The 20,938-nt window shown below is 42.0% G+C and overlaps 1 long non-coding RNA gene across 1 annotated transcript in view; it reads left to right on the forward strand.

Moving 5' to 3' along the window:
• LOC123743478 (uncharacterized) overlaps positions 1–17,899 on the forward strand; it is a 56,786-nt gene extending 38,887 nt beyond the window's left edge. The window contains exon 3 of the long non-coding RNA XR_006770304.1: positions 16,035–17,899. This is a non-coding gene — a long non-coding RNA (uncharacterized lncRNA). The remainder of the gene's footprint in view (positions 1–16,034) is intronic.
• The last annotated feature ends 3,039 nt before the right edge of the window (positions 17,900–20,938 follow it).

Here is a 20,938-nt window from a genome sequence, read left to right on the forward strand (position 1 = left end):
CGCTTGCCATGGCCTAGAGAGGAGGGCTTGGCGCAGGCTCAGAGAGCTGGAGATAGAGGGGGGCCCTGGATGTGCTCTGGATGAGGCGTGAAAGGCTGTCTAATCCACTGTTGATGACTCTTGTGGGCTAATGGGGCTGCAGTTTGTTGGCAGGTCCGGCCAATCCACCATGATCTAGGTCAGAGCAAGACTGAAGGACGATTAAGGGTGTTCTCAAAGGGTGTTTAAATGGTGTACTGGCACACCTGCTGTAAGGTTACAGATACTCTTTTGGCTGGACATCATATTATGAAGCTGAAGAGCTTTGTTGTGCAACAATAAAGGCTAACCATGAAAATTGTGTGTGTGCGCGTGCGTGCGTGCTGAATACATGTATGTGTGTGCGTACATGGCTTCCTGACGAAATTCCAGCATGTTGTGCCCCATAGCGTATCTCATGAACACACATCAACTCCAGTCTCAGAAATGAGTGACAAATCAAAAAGCTGCAACAGTGTTGTCTGTCCTATGATACTCCAACCTCCTGTGCAATTATTGCTAAAATAGTCGTTGCAATCAAACTGTGTCAACAGTTCCTCCAAACACCATGAGTACACCAGGGCACATTTTCAGTTTTTTTGACAGTCCACCTTCAGCCCCTTCCAGGAGCAGATAATAGGAGGGAAAAGAGGCATTATTTCTGTCTCCCTCGTTACTGTACTTACAGTGGGTATTCAGACAGTCATTAGAGGAGAGTAGTCTGTATAATACAGAGCTAGCCCTCTTTTCTGCCTCTTCCTCTACCCAGCCTCCTGGAAAGACGCAAACAGCAGGGAATTATCCCCCCAGCCCCCTGCTGCTACTCTACCTGTGTATCAGAGAGAGAGAGAGAGAGAGAGAGAGAGAGAGAGAGAGAGAGAGAGAGAGAGAGAGAGAACAACATGCTCATCTTACACACTTAAAAACATGGTTCACTCACAATACAAATGTACATTGTTCCCAGCATTTTTTTGCAAAATTCTATGAAACAATGAAAACTCCTAATCTTCTATGTTACACAAGGGGAACAATTGTGGCTCCATTGTCCAGTATAATTCAGTCTCAGCTATCTGAACATAAAATCATCTTTTCACCACATGAATCTATTTCACTTCAACATGCATACTATAAATTAGATTTGACCAAAATAAGCTTGCCTTAGCAATCACCAAGATGGCTAATGTTTCACATCTATACTTAGTTGAGTCAAAACTACAGCCAACTGATGATACTACAACTTGAAAGAGGGACAGAAATATACACTGAACAAAAATCTAAACGCAACATGTAAAGTGTTGGTCCAATGTTTAATGAGCTGAAATAAAAAGATCCCAGAAATGTTCCATACGCACAGAAACCTTATTTCTCTGAAATGATGTGCACAAATTTGTTTACATCCCTGTTAGTGCGAATTTCTCCTTTGCCAAAAAATATCTATCCACCTGACAGGTATGGCATATCAAAAAGCTGATTAAACAGCATGATCATTACAAAGGTGCACCTTGTGCTGGGGACAATAAAAGGCACCTCCAAAATGTTCAATTTCGTCACACAACGCAATGCCACAGATTTCTCAAGTTTTGAGGGAGCGGTCATTTGGCATGCTGACTGCAGGAATCTCCACTAGAGCTGTTGCCATAGAATATAATGTTAATTTCTCTGCCAGTAGCCACCTCCAACGTTGTTTTAGAGAATTTGGCAGTTTGTCCAACCGGCCTCACATCTGCAGACCACGTGTATGTTGTTGTGTGGGCGAGAGGTTTGTGGTTTTGCAACATTGTGAACAGAGTGTCCCATGGTGGCGGTGAGGTTATGGTATGGGCAGGTATAAGCTATGAACAATGAACACAATTGCATTTTATCGATGGCAATTTTAATGCACAGAGATACTGTGACGAGATCCTGAGGCCCACGAGATCCTGAGGCCCACCTGCTGGGGTGGCAGGTAGCCTAGTGGTTAGAGCATTGGACTAGTAACCGAAAGGTTGCAAGATCAAATCCCTGAGCTGGCAAGGTAAAGATCTGTTGTTGTGCTCCTGAATAAGGCAGGTAACCCACTGTTCCTAGGCTGTCATTGAAAATATGAAATTGTCCTTGCCTAGTTTAATAAAGGTTAAAAAAAGGGTTTCAGCATGATAATGCATGGCCTCATGTTGGAAGGATCTGTACACAATTCCTTGGTGTGGAAAATGTCCCAGTTCTTCCATGGCCAGACATGTCACCCATTGAGCATGTTTGGGATGCTCTGGGTTTACCTGTATGACAGCGTGTTACAGTTCCCGCCAATATCTAGCAACTTCAAAGCCATTGAAGAGGATTGGGACAACATTCAACAGCATAATCAACTCTACGTGAAGGAGATGTGTTGTGCTGCATTAGGCAAATGGTGGTCACACCAGATACTGACTGGTTTTCTGATCCACGCCCCTACCTTTTTTAAGGTATCTGTGACCAACAGATTCATATCTGTATTCCCAGTGATGTGAAATCCATAGATTAGGGCCTAATGCATTTATTTAATTTGACTGATTTCCTTTTTTGAACTGCAGCTCTGTAATGTCTTGTAATTGTTGCATGTTGCGTTTATAATTTTGTTCGGTATATATTTTTTTCAAGCCATATGCTGAGGTTAATGCTAGATAATATTTTTATGTACTGCCTTGAGGTACATTTATACAAAACATTACCAAAAGTATGTGGACACCTGCTTGTCGAACATCTCATTCCAAAATGATAGGCATTAATATGTAGTTGGTCCCCCCTTTGCTGCTATAACAGCCTCCACTCTTCTAGGAAGGTTTTCCAATAGACGTTGGAACATTGCTGTGGGGATTTGCTTCCATTCAACCACAAGAGTATTAGTGAAGTCGGCCACTGGTGTTGGGCAATTAGGCCTTGCTGGCAATCAGCTTTCCAATTCATCCCAAAGGTGTTCGATGGAGTTGAGGTCAGTGCTCTGTGCAGGCCAGTCAAATTTTTCCACACCGATCTCTATCAACCATTTCTGTATGGACCTTGCTTTGTGCACAGGGATTGTCATGCTGAAACAGGAAAGGGCCTTCCCCAAACTATTGCCACAAAGTTTGAAGCACAGAATTGTCTAGAATGTCATTGTATGCTGTAGTGTTATGATTTTCCTTCACTGGAACTAAGGGGCCTAACCCAAACTATGAAAAACAGCCCCAGACCATTATTCCTCCTCAACCAAACTTTGCAAATGACACTATGCATTCGGGCAGGAAGCGTTCTCCTGGCATCCGCCAAACCCAGATTTGTCTGTCGGAATGCCAGATGGTGAAGCGTGATTCATCACTCCAGAAAACTGCTCCAGAGTCTAATGGCGGCGAGCTTTTACACCACACCAGCCGATGCTTGGCATTGTGCACGGTGATCTTAGGCTTGTGTGTGGCAGCTCGGCCATGGAAACAGATTTCATGAAGTTCCCAATGAACAGTTATTGTGCTGACGTTGCTTCCAGAGGCAGTTTAGAACTCAGTAGAGTATGTTGCAACCGAGGACAGACGATTTCTACGTGCTACGCGCTTAAGCACTCGGCGGTCCCGTTCTGTGAGCTTGTGTGGCCTACAACTTCACAGCTGAGCCGTTGTTGCTCCTAGATGTTTCCACTTCACAATAACAGCACATACAGTTGACCGGGGCAGCTCTAGCAAGACAGACATTTGACAAACTGACTTGTTGAAAAGGTGGCGTCCTATGACGGTGCCATGTTGAAAGTCCCTGAGCTCTTCAGTAAGGCGATTCTACTACCAATGTTTGTCTATGGACATTGCATGGCTGTGTTCTCTATTTTATACACCTGTCAGCAACAGGTGTGGCTGAAATAGCCGAACAAACTAATTTGAAAGGGTGTCCACATAGTTTATATACACTATATATAGAAACGTATCTCTTAAATACCCATGACATGGAGGTACTGTGGGCGCAAGCAAATTCAACATGAACACATTTGCATGTTTATCAGTATTTTAAAGACTACGATACTGATAATGTATCTGTCACGTTTGATGAAAATATAAATGCAAATAAAGCAAATAATAATCAAAGTATTAAAAGTAAAAAAATATATAATAATAATAATAATAATGCATTTGACTTAAAAATACAATAAGACAGCAAATAAAAACACGACCTAAGTAATTAAATTACCAAAAATTGACATGGCACCAAAAAACTAACACAGTAATACAGGAGGAAAAACCGTGGTCATCAAAAGGCATTTTAAAGAATGCATACAATAGATAGAATGTTTGTTATTGTTTGTATCAATTTGAAACACCTGACCCTTTTGAACTGTTCTCATGGGTTGTCACAGAACACAACAAATATCTGGTCAGGTGTGAGTCATGAGCTTGTATCATCATGAAAAAGAAGAGCGAGAGGGAAGATGAAGAAGAAGAAAAATTTAAGTGAGAGAGTGAGTGGAAAAATGTTATGCAAAGATTGAGAAAACAGCTAGAACATTAAACAAAGAAGAATAGCAAGGAAAAGAGACAGAGAGAGGGAGCGGGAAAAAAAAAGATAGAGATAAAGGAAGATAGAGAGAGAGTAAAAGCTGTGTGCCCCTCCAGCTCAACCTGTTAAAGTGGCTTTATTAGAAGTCAGGGACTGATCACACTGCTAAGTGACCTGCCAAGGTCAGGATGAAGGGCAGCAGCTGTAATTAGTATGCACTTTGGCGCAGCAGGGCTACACTGACATTAGTATGCTTCTCTATGGGGCAGGGCTAGGCTATGCTACCATTGTTCCGCCACAATCAAATTAGCCCCACTGATGAGGCCTGAGCTCTGTGACCTCAGAGCCTGCATGGCTTTCTAGTGATAGAAATGACAATGGCACAAAAGAGTATGTGTGCCACACTCTTCTGGGACAGTGGGGCTCACATACTCATTTCTGATTATAGCAGCTCTTTATTTATATATTTTCTCCCGGTGAACGTAATTGAAATGAGGTGTTGGCTGCAATATGTGAAATGGATGCCCCTCTGGCTCTGTGACATTGGCCTGCCTCTAAACCTCAGTACTGGTTGATGTGGAGTGGACATCAACAAAATGTATGTGTGTGTGTGTGTGTGTGTGTGTGTGTGGTGCGTGCGTGCGTGCTTGTGTGCACACGCGTACACGTGTGTGCGAGTGTACATGTGTGTGTTTGTGAGTCATGTCTCAGACATTGGCAGTCAGTTCAGACTCCCCCTCCCTCCCCATGCTCTCCTTCGCCCATATTGTGTGATTTAGTGAGATCAGATGTGATAGGCGATGCAGGCTGTTGTTAATGCACCGTGGGGTCCACAATAGCACTGCGCCACACCTCTGAGGGTAGCATGAATCAGATGGACAAAAAAGAGAGGAAATTAGATATGCAGCATACCAATTTTACAGTCCCAGCCTCTGAGATTGAAATAGCCAAGATTAATGTATCATATTTTCTATCTACACTGTCCCCACCGAATCAACTCTAATATATTGAGCAGATTTGCGGAACAAGACTTTATCTAAGGGAGTTCTCCAAAAGCTGTGCTGACCCCGGGATTTGATTTGGTTCAGGGATGTTTCTGTCGAGGATTGAGACTCCAATGCTGTTAAAGAAATATAAACTCAGATTGCACATTTATATTGGGGATGATTGCAGATAGGGTGTCAGTGTGCCACTGATACATGCTGAATGTTCTCACAGAGTAGTGAAAAGGAGGAAGGGAACAGGGAGCTAGGCTACTGGCCTAAAATATTAATATATTTCCCTGTGTATCTGATGTCTCCAAGACAGTTATAGAGAATGCTAGTGAGACTGTCCTTGAATTTTAACACAATCATGTCAAACATTGAAGCTGCCATATAATATTCCTGACTTTACAGAAGGTAAACATCCATTGTTATAGAAATAAACGGATCTGTATATTGACGGCTAGCTAGTTCTTTTTTAGGTCTAAAATTCCTGGCCATTTGTCTTGCCCATTGCTCTCAATGGCTTTATTCACACAATGGAGTATTTCAGGCAATATTTTCGTGGTTGCTACGGCATAGAAACGCTAACAGAGAGATTGGAAAAGAGAACAATTTATATCAACTGATATTTGTATTCCCTTACTTTGTTCCATAGACATTTCATCAAATTAATTTCAGATTGATTTACCTGGTCAGTGTCTCTCTCTCCCTCTCTCCCTGCGTGTGTGTTTGTTGGGGGGGGACGATGACTTCAAAGTCAGCACGTAGTCACACAGATTCTCTCTCTCTCTCTCTCTCTCTCTCTCTCTCTCTCTCTCTCTCTCTCTCTCTCTCTCTCTCTCTCTCTCTCTCTCTCTCTCTCTATATATATATATATATATATATATATATATATATATATATATATATATCCCCATTCCTGTCAAGCAGCCATCTTTTATAGTGATAGTTCATCCTTTACATGGCTCTGATTATCTCCAAACTGAAATCAGACAATAGACATAAATATCTGGGAGCATCATAGGGAAGTGAGCCGGTTAAAGAGGATAAAGCAGGGATCAAGTTTCTCTCCTGATGAAAATCAATGCAATGTGACTGGGTGGAAAATGACTCAACATGTCATCCATAAAGAGATGAGCCATTATATCATTAGAGCTAATTTGATATTTTCTACTTGTAACCCTATTGTTAGTCATTCATTATGGAAGATGGACATGTAAATGATTCATATCTGTCCATTGTCATCATTTTCAATGTGGTTCAGACTAAACAGCAAGAGACTCAATTACCATTGAGTTTTTTTGTGTAAGCACAATGACTGCTAGTACTAACACTACCACTGCCACTGCTACTACAGTATTCTACAATAACTGCTGGAAAACTCATATTTCTACTATCACTGGACCTATACTACTACTACTACTACTACTACTACTACTACCATTAGTCAGAAATACCCAGGTTGGGGTGGCAAACTTGACGACGATTCAGAACAACAAAGAAAAATCTGTATACTAAAAATATATAATTATAGTACCACCAATAAGGGCACTTGGCGAGTGGGGGGGGGCAAAAGGGCAGGTGTTTGGACACAGGTAGACCCCTAAATGTGCACATGCCTGCACACACACATGCACTGAGAGAGAAAAGAAAACGTTTGATTTTCATTTGGTGTAGCAGGGCATTAGCCGTGATGTCTTAACACTTGTAAATGAACCCTCCTCCCCTTCTAATCTGTCACTTTAACGTTCTATAGATTATATTTCAGCCTCTGTAGTATTACATTCGCAATAATAATCATCAACCTCTGCTGTTGTTCCCTCCCGCAGAAATTAAATCTAGCCGCTGAGTGCACAACTAATAAAAGATGTTGCTGGAGGAAATAAACAAATAAATATGATGAATCATAAGGCCAGGGATTTGTATTCAGATGCAAGAGACAATTACACAAAGAGTTTGAATTTATCAGCCGCTGCACCTCTCAACAGCTCAATAATGGACCACCGCTGCCGCCGGCCGGTGTGACTCCCACACACCCACACACACCACAAACCAGTGGTGCGGCCTTTTCTTTTCTGCCAAGGTATGTCTTATCAGACGATAGTCTGAGGAGTAGATACTGAGGAGGGGATATTGTTTATTAGCACAGCCTGTGTGTGTGCGTTATTCTCTCACTGAGTGCTCCAATCTGAGACTAGTGCCGGGATTTAATTCATAGTGCTCCATGCTGGGCAGCCAACAAAGCAACTTTTAAAGGACATTCGCGAACATCGCATTAATGGTAAAATCTGCAAATGTTGGCTCAATCGGAAAATACCTTTCAACAGGGGCGCAACTTTGGTTTTAGACGTGTGGGGGACATAATAATATATATATATATATATACATACACACAGTCCAGTCATACGTTTGGACACACCTACTCAAGGGTTTTTCTTCATTTTTACTATTTTCTACATTGTAGAATAATAGTGAAGACATCAAAACTATGAAATAACACATATGGAATATGTAGTAACCAAAAAAAATTGTTAAATAAATCTAAATACATGTTATATTTGAGATTCTTCAAAGTAGCCACCCTTTGCCTCGATGACAGCTTTGCACACTCTTGGCATTCTCTCAACCAGCTTCACCTGGAATGCTTTTCCAACAGTCTTGAAGGAGTTCCCACATATGCTGAGCACTTGTTGGCTGCTTTTCCTTCACTCTGCAGTCCAACTCATCCCAAACCATTTCAATTGGGTTGAGGTTGGGTGATTGTGGATGCCAGGTCATCTGATGCAGCACTCAATCACTCTCCTTCTTGGTCAAATATCCCTTACACAGCCTGGAGGTGAGCTTTGGTCATTGTACTGTTGAAAACCAAATGATAGTCCCTCTAAGCGCAAACCAGATGGGATGGCGTATCGCTGTACAATGCTGTGGTAGCCATGCTGGTTAAGTGTGCCTTGAATTATAAATAAATCACAGACAGTGTCACCAGCAAGCACTTCCACAGCGTCACACCTCCTTCTCTTCTGTTCACCTACTCTGCGTCTCACAAAGCCACAGCAGTTGGAACCAAAAATCTCAAATTTGGAGTCATCAGACTTCCACCGGTCTAATGTCCATTGCTTGTTTTTCTTGGCCCAAACAAGTACCTTCTTGCTGTTGGTGTCCTGTAGTAGTTGTTTATGCAGCAATACGACCATGAAGGCCTGATTCACGAGGTCTCCTCTGGAAAGTTGATGTTGAGATGTGTCTGTTAGTTGAACTCTGTGAAGCATTTATTTGGTTTGCAATTTCTGAGGCTTTTAACTCTAATGAACTTATGCTCTGCAGCAGAGGTAACTCTGGGTCTTCCTTTCCTGTGGCGGTCCTCATGAGAGCAAGTTTCATCATAGCGCTTGATGGTTCTTGCGACTGCACTTGAAAAAACTTTCAAAGTTCTTGACATTTTCTGTATTGACTGACCTTCATGTTTTAAAATAAAATGGACTGTCGTTTCTCCTTGCTTATTTTAGCTGTTCTTGCCATAATATGGACTTGGTATTTTACCAAATAGGGCTATCTTCTTTATACCACCCCGACCTTGTCACATCACAACCGATTGGCTCAAACGCATTAAGAAGGAAATAAATACTACAAATCAACTTTTAACCTCTATGGGCTAGGTGGGACGCTAGCGTGCCACCCGTGGTGCACTCCATCAACAGCAGGTGCATTTCAAGAGCGGCAAATTTGAATCCAAATAAATGTCAAAATTCAAATTTTTCAAACATACAACTATTTTACACCCTTTGAAAGATAAACATCTCCTTAATCTAACCACGTTTTACGATTTCAAAAAGGTTTTACGGCGAAAGCATAAATTTAGAGTATGTTAGGACAGTACATTTACAAGAGTTGTGTGTAATGTTTTGTCGATTCAAAGACAGGGTCACCAAAACCATAAAACCAGCTAAAATGATGCACTAACCTTTTACAATCTCCATCAGATGACACTCCTAGGACATTATGTTAGACAATGCATGCATTTTTAGTTCTATCAAGTTCATATTTATATCCAAAAACAGCGTTTTACTATGGCATTGATGTTGAGGAAATCGTTTCCCTCCAATAACCGGCAGTCAAGTCAGCGTCACAAATTAAATAATTAAAATTAGAAAACATTGGTAAAATATTATATTGTCATTTAAAGAATTATAGATTTACATCTCTTGAACGCAATCAACTTGCCAGATTTAAAAATAACCTTACTGGGAAATCACACTTTGCAATAATCTGAACACTGCGCCCAGAAAAATACGCGTTGCGATACAGACTAGACGTCATGTTGGGGAGATCTAAAATCGAAAATACTATGTAAATAATCCATTACCTTTGATTCTCTTCATCAGATGTCACTTCCAGGTATCACAGGTCCATAACGAATGTAGTTTTGTTCAAAAAAGCTCATCATTTATGTCCAAAAATCTCCGTCTTGTTAGCACATGATCTAAGCCAGCCGGACTTCTCGTCATGAACGAGGGGAAAAAATATATTTACGTTCGTTCAAACATGTCAAACGTTGTATAGCATAAATCATTAGGGCCTTTTTTAACCAGAACATGAATAATATTCAAGGTGGACGAATGCATACTCTTTTATAACGTATTGGAACGAGGGTACCCAACATGAACTCGCGCGCCAGGTGTCTAATGGGACATCATCGTTCCATGGCTCTTGTTCGGTCAGATCTCCCTCCAGAAGACTCAAAACACTTTGTAAAGGCTGGTGACATCTAGTGGAAGCAATAGGAAGTGCCAAAATATTCCTCAGCCCCTGTGCTTTTCAATGGGATAGGTTTAAAGGTAATACAACACATCAGGTATCCACTTCCTGTCAGAAAATGTCTCAGGGTTTTGCCTGCCAAATGAGTTCTGTTATACTCACAGACACCATTCAAACAGTTTTAGAAACTTTAGAGTGTTTTCTATCCATATATAATAAGTATATGCATATTCTAGTTACTGGGTAGGATTAGTAACCAGATTAAATCGGGTACATTTTTTTTATCCAGACGTGCAAATGCTGCCCCCTAGCCCTAACAGGTTAACAAAACACCCCTGTTAATTGAAATGCGTTCCAGGTGACTACCTCATGAAGCTGGTTGAGAGAATGCTAAGAGTGTGCAAAGACGTCATCAAGGCAAAGGATGGCTACTTTGAAGAATCTGAAATAAAAATATATTTTGATTTGTTTAACACTTTTTTGGTTACTACATGACTCCATATGTGCTATTTCATAGTGTTGATGTCTTCACTGTTATTCTAGAATTTAGAAAATAGTAAAAATAAAGAAAAACCCTTGAATGAGTAGGTGTGTTTTGTTTATCCAGTAGGATAAACACTCAAATCAGCCTACCGACCGTTCGGAAGCGTCCGCAATGTCCTAAAGCACACAATTGCCCTGTTTTGTATCACATTCCAGTGATTAAACTGGAGGGGACAAAAATTCAATTTCAGATTGTGGGGGGGACATGTCCCCCCTGAAAGTTGCTCCCCTGCCAGAGCTCTCCCAGCGTCACAGAGCTCTGTTTATTACATTTACATTTACATTTAAGTCATTTAGCAGACGCTCTTATCCAGAGCGACTTACAAATTGGTGCATTCACCTTATGATATCCAGTGGAACAACCACTTTACAATAATGGGGGGGGGTTAGAAGGATTACTTTATCCTATCCCAGGTATTCCTTAAAGAGGTGGGGTTTCAGGTGTCTCCGGAAGGGGGTGATTGACTCCGCTGTCCTGGCGTCGTGAGGGAGCTTGTTCCACCATTGGGGTGCCAGAGCAGCGAACAGTTTTGACTGGGCTGAGCGGGAACTGTGCTTCCTCAGAGGTAGGGGGGCCAGCAGGCCAGAGGTGGATGAACGCAGTGCCCTTGTTTGGGTGTAGGGCCTGATCAGAACCTGAAGGTATGGAGGTGCCGTTCCCCTCACAGCTCCGTAGTTTATGTACCGTTTATGTAGATTTAGTTGAATCTTGGCCCAAATCCTACATTGGCTAAAACTCTGAGCTTCATGGATAGAGGACATATATATATATATATATATATATAACAAAATCCTCAAAATGGAAGAATTATAATATATTTTTTAAATAAATAGTCATTCAAATTCAATAACTAAAATGTAGTCGTCAGCTCCCTTTGTCAATACATTTTAGAAACATCGTCGGAATCAATTATTGTCCTGCTGAAAGTTGAATTCCTTTCCCAGTTACTGTTGTAAAGCAGAATGAAGCAGGTTTTCCTCTAGGATTTTGTCTGTGCTTAGCTCTATCCTGTTTCTTTTTATCCTGAAAAACTCCCCAGTATTTGCCGATGTCAAGCATACCCATACCATGATGCAGCCACCATCATGCTAAGGCTACTGTTGCTTAGCAATGCTTGACTCAGATGGAGACGTCTTAATAGCTTGGCAAACACTTTGTGAATCTGTTTCGGGTCAGACAGCTAACATTAAGATTTCGAATGCTTCCCCTGTCTGGACAACATGGTATGACAAGGAGAAGATTGCTAATGCTCACTAGCTTTGTCGTTCTTCTCAGGATCAGGATCTGTGCTCTAAATAACTCAACTGGCTAGTTTGCTTCTCTGTAAAGAGAAGGGCGGTCTCTACCCTTCTAATTTGATAGAGCGAAGCTTTCTCTGTGCACTCGCTTCATGGTTCACCCGATAACTTCTCATCGCACTTTGTTCAGTTTTCACACTCAACAATTGTGGTTTATACTCTGACCACAACCACACACTTACAAAAAAAAGTTCTGGATTGAACCAAAAAGGGTTCTGTTGCTTGCTTCATTCATATGTTTGGGGTGGCAGGTAGCTTAGTGGTTAGAGCATTGGACTAGAAGCTTCCTAGATCAAATCCCTGTTATTGTGAATAAGAATTTGTTCTAAACTGACTTGCCTAGTTAAAATAAAGGTAAAACATATATGGCACACCTAAACGTTTCTATATAGAACCTTTTTGTAGGGTTTTTTGAAAAGAAACCCAGCGTTTCTTCTTCACTGAACCAAAATTGGTTCAATATTGGACCCTTAGGTTTCATATAGGGTTCTATATGGAACCACAGCAGAGGTTCAAACTGTAGAACCCAGTTCCTACATTTGAATGTACAAATTGATTTTATTAAACAAAACTATGCTACATTTTTATTTCTGGGACCCTCAGGATGACAAATCAGAGCAAGATTACTTAATGTAAGTATATTATTATCCTTCACAGGTGAATGAATCAAACCAGTTGCCGTGATAAAAATGTATTTCTGTTGTGCACTCTCCTCAAACAATAGCATGGTATTTTTTCACTGTAATAGCTACTGTAAATTGGACAGTGCAATTAGATTAACAAGAATTTAAGCTTTCTGCCCGTGTAAGACATGTCTATGTCCTAGGAAATGTTCTTGTTACTTACAACGTCATACTAAACACATTAGCGCACGATAGCTCAACTGTCCCGCAGGCGGACACCAATCCTGTAGAGGTTTTAAGGAGTGTCATATATAAATCAAGCATGTTTTGGCTCTTTCCAGAACCGTTTTTTTCTATAAGTGCACAAAACTACTGACCACAACCACACAACTATTTACAACATAACTACTGAACCACACAACTACTGACCACAGCCACACAACTACTGACCACAATTACTGACCACAACAACACAACTACAGACCATAACTATTGACCACAACTACTGACCACAACTTCTGCACAAAATCCTGACCACAACCACGCAAATACTGATGCACAAATACTGAACCACACAACTACTGACCACAACCAACCAACTACTGACCAAACAACTACTGACCACAACCTTACAACTGCTGAACAACAACTACCAACCACACAGCTGCTGACCACAACAACACAACTACAGACCATAACTACTGATAGCTACTGACCACAACTTCTGAACCACAACTACTGACCACTACAGACCAGAACTACTGACCACAACCAAACAACTACTGACCACAACTACTGAATCACACAATTACAGAACCAGACAACTAATGACCACAACCACACAATTGCTGACCAGAAATACTGAACAAAATTACGTAACAACCAACCAGCTACTGCCCACAACCAGACAACTAGACACCAGAATTACTGACCACAACTACTGACCACACCTCCTGACCACAACCACACAACTACTGAACCACAACTACTGACCACACAATTAGAAAAACAAACAACTAATGACCACAACTGCTGACCAGAATTAATTGACCACAACCAATAAACTACTGAACTCAACTCCTGATAACAAGCACACAACATCTGTACCTCAACAACAAAACGACAGACCATAACGACTGACCACAAAACGACTGACCACCACTGACTAAAACTACTGACCCCAACCACACAACTACTGGCCACACAACTACTGAAACACACAACTAATGACCTCAACTACTAACCACAATTACTGACCACAACCACACAACTAATGACCACAACCAACAAACTACTGACCACACAACTACTGACCACAAAACACATATAGATCATGTAACTACTGGCCACAACTACAGACCACAACCACACAACTACTGAACCACAACTACTGACCACACAGCTACTGACCACAACAACACAACTACAGACCACAACTACTGGCCACAACTACTGACCACAACTTCTGAACAAAATCCTGACCACAACCACACAACTACTGAACCACAACTACTGACCACAAAACTACTGACAACTACTGACCAGTAGTACTTACCATAACCACACAACTACTGAACCACACAACTACAGAACCAGACAACTAAAGACCACAACCACACGATTGTTGACCAGAAATACTGAACACAATGACACAACAACCAAACAACTACTGACCACACAACTACTGACAACAACTACTGCCTACAACAACACAACTAGACACCAAAATTACTGAGCACAACTACTGAACACAACTCCTGACCACAACCACACAACTATTGAACCACAACTCAACTACTGACCACAAAACCACTGACCTAAACTTCTGACCACAACCATACAACTACTGACCACACAACTACTGACCACAACCACACAACTAGTGACCACAACTACTGACCACAACCAGACAACTACTGCCCACAACTACTGAACCACACAATTACTGACCAATACTACTGACCACAACTACTGACCAAAACTATTGACCACCACTGACTAGGGATTGGCATTTGAAATTATTTCACTCTTCAAATAATATAACTAATGTACAACTTTTTAAACTTCTTCCACTACCACAAATAATTTTAAAGACATTTAGCAAGCCCCACATCTTTACTTGTAAAGTTCCCATCTAGTTTAGTTATGCAGTTTTTATTTATATGTAAATATATATAGAGAGAGAATTTTAATCCCACTTTGTTAGAACTCAAAGGGGTCTGAATACTTTTGCAAAGCATTGTATGTGGGAAAGAGTTTGCATGTTATTGAGGGGAAAGGAATGCATACGTGTTTATCTGCCTTCATTCATCCTCTGACTTACTACACCTTGCCTTTGGACAAAGTACATTTTAGTGACAGTATTGCTTTGACATTGTAACGTAGACACAGGGAGTCAGGAAGCATGTGGTAAGTTTAATAATAACAAACATTTATCATCGATCATTGCAACACAAGCAACACAAGCAGAACCAATACTGCCTGATGACTGAGGTTGGTGAGGGCTATATGAAGGGAGAGTAATCAGGGTGGTGATGAAGTCCAGGTGTGCTTAAAGATGGGGAGCAGGTGTCGCAATGATGGTTGCCATGTGTGGGCAATGTGGGTTGCCAGGACCGGAGGTAGGCCGTCATTGTAAAATAAGAACTTGTTCTTAATTGACTTTCCGAGTAAAATACAGGTTTAATAAATAAAAAATAAATAAACAGTAGACCGGTGACGTCAAGTGCCAGAGGAAGGGCGCAGGACTAGATGTGAGAGACAGTGAACATCACATTTTATTAAGTAATTAATAAAAATGTATGAAATGCATTTTAAATACATTTTGACTTGACTTGACATATCAGTAATATTGTTTTTCATGAGTCCTGTGATCTGTGGATTGAGACCCTTCCTGTTTGTTGTGACTCATACATGATTGGTGAGAAGAGCTGCTGACGTAAGGATGTCACAGCATTTGATCAACTGGAATGGACTTTCTATATTCAGAATGTGTGTGTGTGTGAGAGAGAGTGTGAGTGTGTATGTGTTTACTGTGAGAAAACAGAAAAAAACATGAGTCACAGAGAGAGAAAGAGGGGAGATAAATCTGAGCAGTATGGTCTGACTGGAACTGCTCCCCATGCAGCAAACACACTTCCTACCAATCTGCCGGACAAACGTGTCCCTTGACACCTCACACCTAACCCCTTGTCATCCTTTCCTCCCTCTCCTCACTGGCTCTGTCTTTCCTCTCCTCTTCTTTCTGGCTTTGTGTCTCCTCTCCTCTCCTCTCCTCTCCTCTCCTCTCCTCTCCTCTCCTCTCCTCTCCTCTCCTCTCCTCTGCTCTGCTGGCTAGCTGACAGTTGGAGCCAGGCGGGGTCACCTCCCCTCACCTCCCAGGGGTGTGTGGGTACAGCTCCGGAGCTCCAGAGCCCACGCCCCAGCGGCTCCCTGACTTGCCCAGCGAGGAGAAGTGAAGTGTGGGGAGAGCCGGGCTGCTCTGCTGAGATGGAGGCCTCAGGCCTGGAGGTACCTCTGGCCTACTCACTTTAGGTCATGCGAGATGCAGTCTGCCAGGCCTGCCCCAACCCCCTCAGAGTGAAGAGTGCAAGAGGAGCAGAGCGGTCACTGCTGCTGTTGAGCTGTTGAGCCATGTACTTCTCACACTCAGTCATCTCTCTGTCTGCTTCTCTCACTTTGTTTTGGACTGCATTTCCCTCTCAGTGATGTCATGATAAGCTTTGAATTCTAACAAAACTAAACCTTTTTTTTGATACACCCTACATTGTGAAATATCCTTAGGTTATGATTTCTATATAAATCATATTTAAATTATAAACTAGACTAAGTAACACACTGGAGATGCTTACAAAGACGTAAACTCATAGTGGTTATCGTAGTGTTGGGTTGGTGTGTGTGTCCTGCTCAGGCTCATAGTTTATAACCCTGAGAGAGAACCATCCTCTCATATCTACTGATGGCTCCTTTTTAACAATGGTCGATCAGCTGCAACATCAAAGCTCCTGGGTCGGGCTGGAATAGCTGCATCTTGGGACCACATTAGTGAGTGTGTGCATGATTTTTCACTGCTTTGAAGTTCCCTGTCTCTCTCCCTCTCTGACCTATTTGACTATGGGAGGGGTAGACGTGGGGTGACCACACATAGAATGCATAACCCCAACCCCTTAAATGTCATAAATGCTGGGCATAGTTGGGGTTGATGGCATTTCACATAAAGACTCACATAAGACTCACATAAAAGCAACAGTCAACCAAAGATACTGGTAACTTTCCCAAGATAACTCATCAGCGTCGTTTCCTGTGGCAGCAAATGAAGCATAGTGAACAGAACAAACAAAGAGGTGGGCAGAGCCAAGCACAAGCTAGCAAGATCCTATTGGCGCGTTTTAGCATGTATTTGCATATTTCCGTTAGGAAATGCCTTATTTGTGAAGTGCCCGTGTGCAACAACTCAACTCATTCTAAACAACGCAACTTTGGCAAAGGTTCAAGTCTACAAAACTTTGTTTGTAACAGATTCCAGTTTTGGAAACAGAAAACTGCATTGAGTTGAAATGTTTCTTCAATGAGAAAATGTGCTGAATGTCGGACAAGTTTCAACTACTGTAGCTCCATATTCTCCCACTTCTCGCCACTGGACTTGCTGTCATCAGAATATTGGGTGGCGAGTGGAAGTTCAAAACGGATGCTTCAGATTTATACATCCTCTGAGACATCTGGCTCCTTCTATCTGTGACTCAATGCTGCTGATGTAGCACACATTTTCATTTTAATAAAGCTTCATTTGAATTTTCATTCAAATTCAATAACAACTCATCCAAATGAAGAGCAAATTTCAAGAACAAAATACAAAAAAGATATGATTATCTCCAAACCACCTTTCATGTGATATCTGTTAAAGTTCCTGTGAGTGTTTGGTAAAACCTTCGCTGATATCTTGACAGGATCTTATTTTTTAAGTTCTAAAACAACTTCTTGACATAAAACATCCATTGCTTTATTAGCCTCAAATCAGACTTTTATATTTAGTGTCTAAACAAGGAATTCCGTTCTTATCAAAAAGTGAGAAAAAGACAACATGATGCACAAATGATCAAATTTCAAATCAAATGTATTTATTTATATAGCCCTTCTTACATCAGCTGATATATCAAAGTGCTGTACAGAAACCCAGCCTAAAACCCCAATCAGCAAGCAATGCAGGTGTAGAAGCACGGTGGCAAGGACAAACTCCCTTGTCACGTCCTGACCAGTAAAAGGGGTTATTTGTTATTGTAGTTTGGTCAGGGAGTGGCAGGGGGTGTTTGTTTTGTGTGTTTCGGGGTTTTTGATTTATGTTCTATATTTTCTATTTCTATGTTTATTCTAGTTTTCTATTTCTATGTTGTGTTTTTCAATTACCTCCAATTAGAGGCAGCTGGTTGTTGTTGTCTCTAATTGGAGGCCATATTTAAGTGTGTTCGTTTTTCACTTGTGTTTATGTGTGGTTGTTCCTAGTATAGTCTGTGCACCTTACTGGACTGTTTTCGTTGTTTGTTTTGTTTAAGTGTCTTCTCTGTAATAAAGTAAAGAAGATGATCAATATACCCGCTGCATTTTGGTCCACTCCTTACGACGCCCGTGACATCCCTAGAATGGCCAAAACCTAGGAAGAAACCTAGAGAGGATCCAGGCTATGAGGGGTGGCCAGTCCTCTTCTGGCTGTGCCGGGTGGAGATTATAACAGAACATGGTCAAGATGTTCAAATGTTCATAAATGACAAGCATGGTCAAATAATAGTAATCACAGTGAACAGGTCAGTGTTCCATAGCCGCAGGCAGAACAGTTGAAACTGGAGCAGCAGCACAGCCAGGTGGACTGGGGACAACAAGTTGTCATCATGCCAGGTAGTCCTGAGGCATGGTACTAGGGCTCAGGTCCTCCGAGAGAGAGAAAGAAAGAGAGAAAGAAAGAGAGAATTAGAGAGAGCATACTTAAATTCACACAGGACACCGGATAAGACAGGAGAAATACTCAAGATATAACAGACTGACCCTAGCCCCCCGACACATAAACTACTGCAGCATAAATACTGGAGGCTGAGACAGGAGGGGTCAGGAGACACTGTGGCCCCATCTGATGATACCCCCGGACAGGGCCAAACAGGCAGGATATAACCCCACCCACTTTGCCAAAGCACAGCCCCCACACCACTAGAGGGTCTTATCTCTCTCATTTTCTGTCTGTCTGTCTCTCTCCCCCCCTCTCTCTCCCCCCCTCCTCCTCACTTTCTCTGGCTGTCTGATTGCTGGCTCTCGGAGCAGGCTTTGGAGGGTAAATTTGCCTGTTTCAGGCGGGAGAGCGTCTGTGTTTGGTGTCAGATAATGTGCACTGAGGAGTCCGGGGGAAGAGTGATTAAAGCCAAGCCACAGATAATTATGTCAAACTCTGCAGTTGTCTTTAGCCCTCTCTAGTTGAAAGAGATTTCTTCCCAATGAAAAAGAAGAAAGAAGAAGATAGGAGCCCAGAGAAAGGAGAGGTGAAGGGGTTGAAGTGGTTCTTTGCATTACTGACGTGCCCTCTTATGACCCCAAATTTAGGGAGACGCGTCGTCTACTTTCAACCATATTGGAGCCATTCTTTAGCATGGCGTGGAAAGTGGGCATTTTGTTTTCTTCATTGTATAATCTCTGTATATTAAACTCTGTATAATGCTACTGGCAGGTAGGAGGTGTTAGAGCAGGGGTCTCAAGCATATAGCCTGCGAACACAAAACATTTTAGAAAAACACACAAACATACAGTATACATATATAAAAACATATTAACTCAGCAAAAAAAGAAATCCTCTCACTGTCAACTGCGTTTATTTTCAGCAAACTTAACATGTGTAAATATTTGTATGAACATAACAAGATTCAACAACTGAGACATAAACTGAACAAGTTCCACAGACATGTGACTAACAGAATAATGGAATAATGTGTCCCTGAACAAAGGGGGGTCAAAATCAAAACAGTCAGTATCTTGTGTGGCCAGCAGCTGCATTAAGTACTGCAGGGCATCTACTCCTCATGGACTGCACCAGATTTGCCAGTTCTTGCTGTGAGATGTTACCCCACTCTTCCACCAAGGCACCTGCAAGTTCCCGGACATTTCTGGGGGGAATGACCCTAGCCCTCACCCTCACATGTCCCCAGACATGCTCAATAGGATTGAGATCCAGGCTCTTCGCTGGCCATGGCAGAACACTGACATTCCTGTCTTGCAGGAAATCCCACACAGAACGAGCAGTATGGCTGGTGGCATTGTCATGCTAGAGGGTCATGTCAGGATGAGCCTGCAATAGGTGTACCACATGAGGGAGGAGGTTGTCTTCCCTGTAACACACAGCGTTGAGATTGCCAGCAATGACAACAAGCTCAGTCCGATGATGTTGTGACACATCGCCCCAGACCATGACGCACCCTCCACCTCCAAATCGATCCTGCTCCAGAGTACAGGCCTCGGTGTAACGCTCATTCTTTCGACGATAAGCGCGAATCCGACCATCACCCCTGGTGAGACAAAACCATGACTCGTCAGTGAAGAGCACTTTTTTCCAGTCCTGTCTGGTCCAGCGACGGTGGGTTTGTGCCCATAGGCGATGTTGTTGCCGGTGATATCTGTTGAGGACCTGCCTTACAACAGGCCTACAAGCCCTCAGTCCAGCCTCTTTCAGCCTATTGCAGACAGTCTGAGCACTGATGGAGGGATTGTGCGTGTTGTTACACATGGTCTGTCACTGCGAGAACGATCAGCTGTCCATCCTGTCTCCCTGTAGCACTGTCTTAGGCATCTCACAGTACGGACATTGCAATTTTTTGCCCTGGCCACATCTGCAGTCCTCATTCCTCCTTGCAGCATGCCTGAGGCACGTTCACGCAGATGAGCAGGGACCCTGGGCATCATTATTTTTGTGTTTTTCAGAGTCAGTAGAAAGGCCGCTTTAGTGTCCTCTTTCGTTTTTATAACTGTGACCTTAATTGCCTACCGTCTGCAAGATATTAGTGTCTTAATGACCGTTCCACAGGGAAACAGTGTTCAAACCCTTTACAATGAAGATCTGTGAAGTTATTTGGATTTTTAAGAATTATCTTTGAAAGACAGGGTCCTGTAAAAGGGAGTATATACAGTATATTAGTGATGCACCGATATTACATTTTTGGCAATACCGATACCCAATATTTCAAATTTTAGCAGTCTTTTAAGCATTCTAGT

Source organism: Salmo salar, chromosome ssa01 (assembly GCF_905237065.1).
Source record: "Salmo salar chromosome ssa01, Ssal_v3.1, whole genome shotgun sequence".
Lineage (NCBI taxonomy): Eukaryota > Metazoa > Chordata > Actinopteri > Salmoniformes > Salmonidae > Salmo > Salmo salar.